Below are 9,705 nucleotides of genomic sequence, written 5' to 3' on the forward strand. Positions count from 1 at the left end.
GGCTAAATACGAAGATTTCTGAGGCGAATTAATACAAAACCCGAAATATGGAACACCGAACCAGGTCGAAGGTACTTCCCCACAGGCAGTGAGCAACATTTTAGACGGAGAAAACAAACACCACTATGTTCACTTATAATATTCAAAAAAACTTATTTCTTCTAATTATTGGATACAACACAAGACTTTTTAAAATAGACCAATTATCAGTCAGTTAGGTACTTTTCTCTTGAAAGAGATCCAATTACCGATGTTCCTAGTAATATAAAACTTAATGAATCGTTCTTAGGTTTCTGTGATATACATAGCCAAACTGGAGAAGGTATTTCAAATTTAATATATTTCTATATCAGTATATCAGTTGCAAAGTGTCGCCGACAGGGTTATGACGATGAAGCAAATAAGGGTGGCCATTATTTCGGAGTGAAAAAGAAAAATAAAACCGTCCAACCCCAAGCTGCATACATCCATTGTGCATCTCATAATTTAAATTTGAATTTAAATTCCAAGTATATTCGTGATTACTACGATACTATATAAAGTATTTATAATTATTTCGGCAAAAGCATTTGCTAACAATGCAGAAAAAGTTCCAACCAAAATCGCTTACTCTAAAAACGTTATCGCTGATTAGGTGGAGATTTCAAACTGTGCTGGGTGTAAAGCAAAACTACATGACAATTTTAAAACACTATCTAAAATAATATTAATTGCCACAGATCGTGAGGAGAGAATGACAGCTATTAAGTTAAAAAGTAAAATGTAAGTTTAAATTTGTCTTCCTAACTATTTTACAAAATAAAGTTTTAGAATCTATAAATCTAGTTGTCGCTCTTTTGCAGTCGAAAAATATGGATCTCTCATGCGCAACAGAACTATTACATGATTGTATAGAATTTTTTTATCAAACCTTACACAAAAATATCCAAATATGCAGTTGGTAAATTTTTTAAATATTTTAATAGAGATTGCTTTCACAATGGTATTGTTTGTTTTTTAACCAAGAGGAGTGACTCAAATTTACCGCGCAGTAGTGCTTGTTTCTAATTGGTCCAACCGCAGGCAAGTTTACTCCTCTAAATTATGACATCGACATTTCTGCAATTGACACTATTATTTAAAATTAAAAAATTATATCGAGTTTTTGTGTTTTTTTACGTTATTCCTATAATTTTTAGATTTTTCGTCTGCATTTATATAAAAAGCAGTTCTTTTTAGAACTATTTAGCGCCATATTAGTGTCATTACGATAAAAATATCGATTCAATGCCGAGTACTAGTGGTAATTACCCTTCTTCACCTAAAAAACGCCGAGTGAATTTGGGTCGACATTTATCATCAAATGAAAAACAATTCATCATAAATATGTACAAACAAATAAAAATTGATGATCCTGGAATGACAATAACAGCCATGGTAGCAAAAATAAAACAGGCAACAGATAAGTTTTTCAGAATACCGATTGTTAAAATCAAAGACTTACTAAGAAATGTGCTAATTTTAGGAGTTGCAAATTCAACGATTTATAGAACAATTAAGGAATATAAGCAGACTGGAACTGTAAGATGTCTTAAAAATATTGGCAGTAGACCCGCTGTACTTTCAAGATATGATGAAAAAGTTAAAACATCTGTACGACAGATAGTACACAGCTTCTTTTTCAAGAACGAAATGCCCACTTTAAATAAAATTTTAAGTGAAGTTAAAACCGCCCAGATCTTCCAAACATGTGTCGTTCATCATTATATAAATTCTTGAAGCAAATAAATTTTAAGTAAGTAAATATGGGTTAGCCGCAATTAATAGTAAATAATAAGTGCAACCCAAAAAATATTCATATTATATCTGAGTTAGGCAATCAATTAGAGGATATTTTTTCCTATGTTGTAGACGCTCTAAATGCAAATTGTCTCATTTGAAAGTTGTACAATTATTTAAACAATCCTCTCTCTCTCTCTCTCTCTCTCTCTCTCTCTCTCTCTCTCTCTCTCTCTCTCTCTCTCTCTCTCTCTCTCTCTCTCTCTCTCTCTCTCTCTCTCTCTCTCTCTCTCTCTCTTAATTTTCTTCGTTAGTTCTTTTAACTTAATTCAAATATATCATTTCATCAACTTTAATTTAACTTTAATTAATAATTAATTTCTATTTTCTCCTCTTTTTCCTTGCATTTATATTTAATTTAAATTACATATTTTATTTCATTTCATTTATCGTATGTCAGCGTGTCTGTTTTCGTTTTTCGGATTTCTAAAAATTTTAAATTACATTTACCAACTATAACATACCATTACATGGTAATTTGTCTAATTTGTCTAAATTGAATCATCTGTTAACTCATTATCGCATGTCTTGTATAGTTGGTTTGTCTAATAGAGTTAATGTATATTACTATTTAGTTGTAATTATTACATTATATTCATATATAAAATCAGCAATACTAACGTGGTTGTATAAAATATTACTTCATGAATATCAAATATTTACAACAGAATGTTGGTAACCCTCGATAAATGATGGAGAAGAAGAATTAGACAACTAACCTAGCTTGTTCTGACACTTCATAATTCCCACAAATTTTTACAAAAACACAAAGTTAAAAAACTGATACCATGAAATTAAAAAATCAATACAGTTAAAATAAATTAAATTAAATGCAGTGCTCCTGACCAACCAAATTCCCTCATTATCTGTTGTATCGTCTTTTGTCCTGTGTGTTTCTGTTTTATTTAATTGTGAGGTGAATTTACTTAATTAGTCATTTATTTATTGACGAAATTTTATAACACAATGTAGGTATACCCTAAAATATAATTTACTACTAATTTTTTCTTTTATCTGGTTCAATAGATTATTAATATTTATCCATTGCTTATATCACTAAAACACAGTTTCAATTTACCATCAATTACTTCTTACTATATTTTAATTCCTATTTTCTATCTATTCCAATTCTCCACCTTTTAATTTATAACGTTGTTTCATTTACCTACATTGTTGTCATTTAATTCACATTCACTTTTATTACTATTTATTATATGACTGCTAATACAGTATTTTAGCTACAATTTTAAGCTTTCCGATCTACCAACTCTTATACGAACAATAATCTTATACGAACAATACTCTTCTCGTTAAAGATCAAGTACTGACCTTAACTATTTAGTTTACAACGGCACATCTAGTTCTAACATACACATTAAATACTCGCCCCTTTTTTGATCCAAACGTTATCAATCTTACATTTCTAATAAATAGAATTCTTTTAATATATATAAATAAAATAAAAAACAAAATCTTTTAATACATAGAAATAAAATCTTTAAAATCAACACACATTAAAATTGTATATATTTCACTATTTTTAACTACACAAACATAATAACAGGCACAGATTTGTTGGTTGTCTTACACCAACTATCTCATCACCCTCAAGAATTCCCAAATCCCATAAATTGATTTACCTTTGCTGCATCCTCCGTCTATTCCACCATATCCCGTTAACATAACTTTAACAGAAACATCATGAAAATGAATACTGAGTTAGTAGCTCCTTGTATCCGAATGTAAGTACGACACGTTATAATTGCATGATTATATATGGCATACATCTGCCTGTGTTTGTGAGTTTGGGGACGTTTTTTACCACCCCCCGTTTTTGCATGCATAGGCAGCTGTCTGCTATTTCGCTACTTTTATGTATGTTATTCAACATTGGCTTGATCTTATGGATCTCTTAGCATCTTCTGACTCTGGTTTTTTATTTGTAGCATTTTGTAACTTGTTACCTTTGACCTGAAGATGCTCTACATATTTTAAAGAGCGAAACCGGTCGTCGGAAGTTATAATAAAAATTGAGAGTAAGTCTGACTTTTACTTCATTTAAACAATCTTTGTTTAATTAAATAGTCTTTATTTCATCAAGCAAATATAAACACAGATGATAGCGAAATCTGAAGCGAAATCAGAGCCGCTAAAACCGATCAGTCCCCGCCCGGTAAAAAAAAATCAACAACAATTTTTAATTTGTTTAAACAAAGATTTTTTAAAGAATTATACAACTTTCAAATAAGAATATTTGTATTTATAACGTAAAAAGGTACACGTGTGGCAAGTTTTTCTAAAAAACATTCTACAACACAGGAAAAAATGTGGTTTTATTTTGTTATAAATAAATTAATTTATTATAACAAAACTAAAGCATATTTTGGATTTAATTATGCGCTATTTAGGTGGCTCTACTCGAGTTACCTCAGATTAAAAAAAATGAGGAAAATTGCTTGATTCGAAGTCGAGAAAATGCATTTTTTTTATATATATACCGATTTTGAACTTTGAAATTCAAGTTTCTTCAACCTAGTTTTTTTGTATTTTTGGTATTTTGTATTTTTACACCAAATAATCGCGGAATACCAATTGTTTTTATTATAATAATATATGGTATGAGTGTTTTAAACATGAAAATTTGTATGGAGAAAGATAAAGGTAAGGTCAAAATATACATTTTAGTATTTTGTAGGTACTTGAAGAGAAGTCGAAGAAGTCATCTCATCGAACGTGATGATATCAGAAGATGAAGACGTCGTTACCTAACTTCTATGAAAGAATACAGAAGTTAAGGTACACCCATTTATTACCTTGACGAAATATGGGTAAATGAAGGTCACACCAAAGAGAAAGTGTGGGTAGACACTGATATAAAAAACCGTAGGCAGGCTTTTATTGAGGGGTTGTCTACTGGTTTGAAAAATCCATCAGGGAAAGGAAAACGCCTCATAGTTTTACATATTGGATCAGAGTTAGGTTTTGTTAATGAAGCACTTTTACTTTTTTAGGGAAGACAGAAGATTACCATGAAGAAATGAATGCATCTGTTTTCGAAAATTGGTTTAGTAATATCCTGCAAAAATTACCAAAAAACGCTGTTATTGTAATGGATAATGCATCATACCACAGCCGAAAATTAGAAAAAATTCCGACATCATCAAAAAAGAAAGACATGCAGGAATGGTTAAAAATAAAAAATATTCCTTTCAATTTGGAGATGGTTCGGTCAGAACTTTTACATCTGATACGATTAAATAAAAATGAGTATAGTATGTATGTAACTGATGAGATGGCTAAAACAAATGGTCAAATTGTACTGCGGTTGCCTCCATATCATTGCGAGTTGAATCCCATTGAGAAAATTTGGGCTCAAGTGAAAAATGAAGTGGCATTAAAAAACACAACATTTAAACTGAAAGAAGTAAAAAATCTTTTGTTGCAAGCTCTCGACAATGTAACTCCAACACATTGGCGTAAATTGGCAGTTTTTTGTAAATTAAAAAAATCATATAGAATGACATTTGACAGCCCATCATTTTGAAATATGTAGGTCAAATTTTGTTTTGAAATACACTGTCCAATAAAGTTGAAAGTTTATAGTCAAGTCTGTATTTTTTTGAGAATATGTTTTTTTCCAAAAAAATAGAAATAAAGTTTAAGGTTTAAATAAACATTATAACAATGTACCTATTTTTATTTCTGTAAACCTTTTGAAAAATTATTAACCAGATTTTTAATACAACTGAAATTGAGTTTTAGTATAAGGAAAATGGCATAGAAGCCAAGGATGAAGTTAAAAGTTGCCCAGTTCGACCCACATGAATGTCACCCCAATTGGTACCCGTAAGTAAAGATATGTGTCCAGTAAGTACCCAATAGTGAATCAGAGGATTTTTCAAACGGCGCACAGTGGGGCAGGAAAGCTAAAAAGTTGGCATAAAATGAAAATACCAAATGCAGTATTTTCTGTCGCATTGATTTTAATTAAATAGTACACAATCCTGTGTATGATTTGGCATCATTTTTTTTTTTCATTCAATCCCCCTCCACCCGTTGCGACGCGTCGCAAATGGCACATAGTCCCGTGTTAACAATGCATAGGCCGCGAGAGCGTGATTCGACTTACGTTTGATCCACTTATTTCAAGTCAAAAGTTAATTTACTAGTAAAATTGGCTACAGATATTTGATCTTCAGGAAAGTGACAATATTATTACATATGTGATATAATAATTAAGTAAATATAGTTTCTTATAATATGTTGTTTAAAATTGCCTGTACAAAATATCAAAATATGCATTTTTCAAAAAGAGCAAGTGATTTGTTAGTGTTCCAAGACTGATCTGACTTTAATTTTGGTTTAGTTAGAAAGCTTGAGTATTATTCTTTAAGAAGTCATTTTAACTTTTTGCTCGTATTTGCTCCTTTTTTCTTAATTTTATTTTTTGTGAGGTTATGTTAACCTAATTAAATTGAATAACACTCTATTCTAATTTCTCGTTATTTGCATAATTCAAGCATAATAATTCAAGAAGGTGTAGTAGATCCAAAACAAATTAAGATATTTTCATTCCACTTTTTGTTGATTAGTAGTGATGCACTGATCACAAGCAAAAGAAACATAAAAAGAAAGAAATTAGAACACCTGCCAGTGGAAGCACTGCATACTAGTGCATAATATTATGTTGAAATCTCCGAATGTGCAAGATGTTGATGTCAAATCTGATGATATTGATGATGATTGTAGTTTAAGTTTTTCAATATTTTACCTACAAAATGTTGTTATTCTTATAAATATGCGGTAAATGTTTTTAAAGAACAATTTGGTTAGGTAATTTTTCAAAAATAATGTCAACACAATTGTTTTGAGATATAAATAATATTAATAAATTTACATAAAAACAAGTAAATTAGACTGTAGGTTTATTTTAAATTAACATGATCAAACTTCAAATATTTAAATCAACATCGGTAGTAACTACGGACATGCAGCTTTGAAAATTAAGTTTGAGCAAAACATTTTTTGAACAAGCCATCCTTCAAGGAAAAATATTTAGAAAGCGAGGTCCAGGAAGAAGAACATCCTGGTTAAAGAACTTCAGAACCTGCTTTAACATAACAGCCGTGCAGCTTTTCCGCGCTGCTGCAGATAAAATAAAGATTACCATGATGATCGCCAACCTTCGTCACGGATAGGCACATCAAGAAGAAAACATTTGAAAAAACATTGTTTTTTTATATATACACACAACTTATAACATTTAAAAAAAATTGGCCATAATATATCGACAATGATTTAATGCCCACTTATGTTGTCTCTTGCAACACTGTGCGGCGTCCAATTTTGTTTAATGATTAGAAATGTCCTCTAGTCAGTGTAAGTATCCTTTGCTTATTTGGTAATGGCAAAGAATACTAACACACCCACAAGAAGCGAAAGCATCGACTATTTTACGATCCAAATTTCTTTGCGCATGTGCGATCCATCCGCCATCTGTTTAGTGTCTTATGTGTAAGTGCGTGCTATTTCTCAACGTGACAAGAGTGACAAGACACATTGGAGAAAGAAGTATAATAAATATTAACTTAAAGTTAAGTGTTAAGTTAAAATAAACTCATTGTGATTGTGATGGCTGCACGCAAAGGCAAAGGTGGATTTTCTTGTGTGGTTCGTAGATGCCCCACTCGATCTGGGGAACAAATAAGTCTCTTTACAATACCAAGAAATCGTAGCAGGTAAACAAATTAAATTTGAAATTGAAACGCATTAGGAAAGTTATTTGAACATTAATATTTTCATTTAATATATTTTTTTCTAGAGCTGAATTATGGCTAAAAGCCGCAAATAGAGAAGATTTGCTTTCAAAGCATGTGAATGACTGGCATAAATATTGTAGAATATGTGAGAAACATTTTCAACCCCATTTCATATCGAAGGGGGGAAATGAAAGAAAAAATTTATTTATGCTAGCCCATCCTACGATATTCCCACCACACAACCAAAACCAAAATGTACTATCTGCAGATGAACCATTAAGAAAAATCATAAGACTTGAAGGTAGGTACAGTTTATTTATTCACAATTATAGTGCCTCATAAAAGTCATATAAAAATCAGTATCTACTTACTCTCTTACTATCTGTATATAAGTTGTTTGTTGTTTTTCATAATATAAACAGGATCTGGAATTTTGAAATTTAATGATCTTTTATAGTAGTTCCATTTTATCTTTGCCCATGGGGCACAATTCATTTTCAAACAAATTAAGTTAAATCAAAACATAAAGTGTATGCATATGCCGATGTGTGTAGTATATAGTATACAGTATAAAAAATGTATATACACATCGACCTTCCTTTCACTTTATGTTTTGACTTAATTTGTTTGAAAATCAATCGTGACGCATGGGAAAAGTTAGAGTGGACGAATAATATCAGCCTTAAAACACTATTTTGTAAGAACCTATCTTAGGGTTACATACTAAGTAATATTTATGTTGTGGTTTTAGGTCAAACTGAAATAGATATTATGCAGCCAGTTGCAATTGATGCCGCTGATAATGTACCTGATAGTATCATGGAAGAATCTCTGGTAACAGGTAATTTTATTTATTGCTCCTACAACTCTATTATGCATTCAACTAATCACTAATAAGTATAACATATACAATGATAAGCGTGCTAATAACTGGCAAAATAAAGCAAAAGATGGATAACATAATTTAAGTTGTGAGATAAAAAGAAATGAAATTAATGGAGGTGGGAGATTTAGCAATAAAAACTTATAAACTTACATTCTATTTATTGTTTCCCACCTTTAGATGTATCAGAGGAGTATGTCAACTAAAACTGCCACTATCACAGTGGCAGTTGCCAAACTCATCTGATAGGTCTAAAGATGGAAAACAATAAGTAGAATGTAAATTTATAGGTTTTATCACTAAATCTGCCACCTCCACTAGTTTCATTTCTTTTTATCTCACAACTTAATTAGTTTTCCATCTTTTGCGTTATTAGCTCATCGCACATCACTGTAGTTCTTCCATTATATCTTTGCGTATGCATGAAATTATTACGTTATGAAATTATGTTAAATATAATGTAAAGTTATCCTGTGGTTAAGTTATAATTATCGAATTGGCGTTATATATGATCGCGATAAATATATAAATTGAGACCCAATATGAAACAGTGCGTAAAACTTCCAATGAATTTTTATTTTCCGAAATTTATAGGGTGCCCACTTTTTTTTGCCGGTCAGTGTACAGAAGATAAATTACACAAGAATAAAAATGTTTTTAAATTTTTAAGCATTTAGGGATTTTACTGTTCTATAGCTCTACCTAACGAACACCGAACAGCTGTTTGGTGTAGGTGGGTATAGCTTCTCATAATTCTCTTTCTCACCCTGACTTGTGGTATTTCTACATAATGTTCTCTTTGTTAGACAACACAATACTTACTTCCTTTTTGACTTTTAGGAAATAACTCATCTCGTAACAGTGAAGGTTACATCACAGGGAATTTATGTTAAAACTTATCGAGGAAGTTATCTGTCAAAGTTGTCTTAAATCAAAACATTAAAAATAACTTCGGTGATACATCACAGGGCTGATTGCGTTTATTTTATAAAGTTATATTGTGTTAAATATATAATATTTATTATAACAATATCAATATATTATATTATAACATAGTTATAAGTGTACAATATAACTTAATAAAATACATCCACCGATAATAGCCATTTTCTAATTGATTTTTTGCTGTTTTTTGTCCATTTTTGCTCCAAACTGTGCAAAGGTATTTTTGAAGGCAAGAAATATTATAAACTTAATTTCGACAAAAGTGGTCTTTGACCAGTTGTTACACCGAACCCTTTAATT

The 9,705-nt window shown here is 30.7% G+C and overlaps 1 pseudogene; it reads left to right on the forward strand.

The window, feature by feature from the left end:
- Positions 1-1,266: 1,266 nt before the first annotated feature.
- Positions 1,267-9,353, forward strand: LOC126891272 (uncharacterized; annotated as a pseudogene).
- Positions 9,354-9,705: the final 352 nt, after the last annotated feature.

This window comes from Diabrotica virgifera, chromosome 9, assembly GCF_917563875.1.
Source record: "Diabrotica virgifera virgifera chromosome 9, PGI_DIABVI_V3a".
Classification (NCBI taxonomy): Eukaryota; Metazoa; Arthropoda; class Insecta; order Coleoptera; family Chrysomelidae; genus Diabrotica; species Diabrotica virgifera.